The following is a 2,470-nucleotide window of genomic DNA, read 5'->3' as shown; positions in this document are numbered from 1 at the left end:
AGTCCAATGAAGTTATACACGGCAATGCGTGACTTGTTTCTCAAGCCTGCACTAAACGCTGAAGATGTGGAGGAGCTGCTAAGTACAGCTGAGCGTTTGGCCAGCTACGCAAGAATCAAGTTAGCCTGGACCCACATGCGGCCGGCTCCATTCCACCTTGCCAGAAAAATGGCCTCGATAATTGTTGCACTTGATTACCTTGTTTGCACTGTCGAGCTGCTTGGGGAGAAAATGGATGCCAAAAATTGGTGGGACCTGTTTGTGCAGCAGCTGTATCTAGAAATTCCTGCTAGCAGTGGGAAATCTGTTGGCAACGCATCAGCTGCGCTGAAGAAGATAGTTCGTCGGTTGACTGCTGCTCTGAATATCTACAAGGCAGGACAACGCCCCCCACGCGATGAAGTTATTGAATTAAAACGACTCATATTTACAAAGCTAAACACGCACTGTCAGTTTCAGAACCCGTTATGGGACCTTTGGGTCGCAGATGACGTCGAGTTTATGTCATCTGCCTCCTAGTGCTTTCGTATAGCAGAAGATTGGGGGCGGAGTTTTCCAAGTAATTTCGGCAGCGTTTTCGAACGAGCAGTGCACGTCGCACTTCGAAATTTACTATAATATATTCGATGATCCTGCAGCAGCTTTTGTGCACCAAATGGGAGCAAAGAAGATGCTCATACTGGCGAAGCAGCGTGGGCTTGCCATCACAGTCCAGCTGCCACTTTACTTCTTGTATGCGGAGGCAGAAATGGCATATTTTTGTCGCCTATATAAAGTTCCTGCAGCACTGATATCAGCTTATTGCAGTTTTGCACCACTGGGAGGTATACGGGAGATTGCAACAGTAATGAGCAGAAACACGGACACGTGTGCTGCTGTGACGTACTCGCGGTTTGCCAAGTAGGCAGCATCTGGTAGGTTATTTTGTCAGTATGCCGTGCCAAACGCTATTCTTAGTTGCCACATAGCTCTCAGTACAGAGTCCTTTATCGATTTGAGAAATCAGTGGTTTGGCTGCAGTCAGTGTTAGCGATCACCGTCAGTAGGGAGCTCATCACCTACAGGATGGACGGCTTGGCCCTACTCTAGGTAACTTGCTTATAAGGCGCTTGCCACATACTGCCATGATGCCTTGAGCGCATCTTCTGTCTTTGTACAGAAAAAGATCGTCCTTGCGTTTCAGGATGTTTAATGTGCCGCGCGGTCCAAGGATGAGTCCTAGAACTCATCAATGCTGTGGCTTGGAAGGGCGCACGTTCGGCAGTTGCTTGAGGCTACGATCCGCATGCCAAGCGCTGGAGACTACGATTGCAGTTGTCTTGACACTTTGCAGGGTCACGTTGATTGCCCATGCGCTCTGGGAAGACTTTGGCCTTGAGCACCAGGTCAGGGTTACCCAGAAGTTAAGAAGAGTGCCTGCAGGTTTTCTATCACATGCTCGTCTGCAGTGGTTCACGGATGCTAAAGTGCTGCTGGTATGGACCGACAGATCACTGCACGAGGGCGATTCAGCTAGGTTGGAGACACTTGCAGTAGCACAAAGCACTTGCTCGGCAGTTGAAGGTATTGATTTGCACAGGAAAAGCTGTCAAAGTGATGACTCTGAGGGCCAGAAGTGTACGTCAAACCTCCTCGCAAAACTAACCCGATCAGAAGGTAGGACAAGTAAACGGAGAAGTAGAATCGGGCTCATCCTTATACAGTGTGTTTGCAGGACCTATCGCATGTTGTGCTGTACCCTTAATAGAAAAAAGGTGAACGGTAAGGGGGCGACTTCAAAATTCAGAAACACACAAGATGTTTGCTGGCGTTGCGACTCAGCGCTGCTGGGCAAGTGATGCAGGTAGGCTTTCGAAAGCAGCAAATGAATCTGCGCGAATAATCCGGCCCTGTCTGCTTCTGTTACGGCTGGACCCAATCCAATAACTCTGCGGGCTTTTGGCCAGGAACCCTGCGATTCATCTCGTGGAACACTGAGCGCGTAGGCTGCTTGCAGGCTTGGCAGCAGCAGCTGCTCGCAGGTAGCCTACTGCAATGTTAATAGTGGTACAATATGTAATTTAAAAAGCATAGCATTCCGACGTACTCGCGTTAGGAGTGCAGTGCGATAAGCATGAGTGAACAAAGTGAATTCTACCTGTGAGGAAGGCGAATATTAGAACTAAGTGATTGCGGCCCTTGCAATCCTGAACCATCAACACTAAGCTTTCTGCAGAGCCACGATCGAGCGTTTTTGTTGCAAAGAAGAAAGGCACAGAAAAGCACAGTCTTGATAACGCACGTTGAATTCGACAGTAAGCACAGAAGCAGACCACGCAAGGTAGAGCATCTGTGCTTGCCTCTGCACCAGCGGTTGGATATGGCAACCAGCGCTCTGCACCCCAGCAAAAATGGATACTCGAGGTATCATGCCCGCCTCCCAGATCTTGCGCCGTGAGAACTAATAGCTACTGCTATTAGTTCTCACGGC

This window comes from Eimeria tenella, genomic scaffold (genome assembly GCF_000499545.2).
Source record: "Eimeria tenella Houghton genomic scaffold, Eth_scaff28, whole genome shotgun sequence".
Taxonomy (NCBI): Eukaryota; Apicomplexa; class Conoidasida; order Eucoccidiorida; family Eimeriidae; genus Eimeria; species Eimeria tenella.
Note: the sequence above shows the minus strand (reverse complement) of the source record.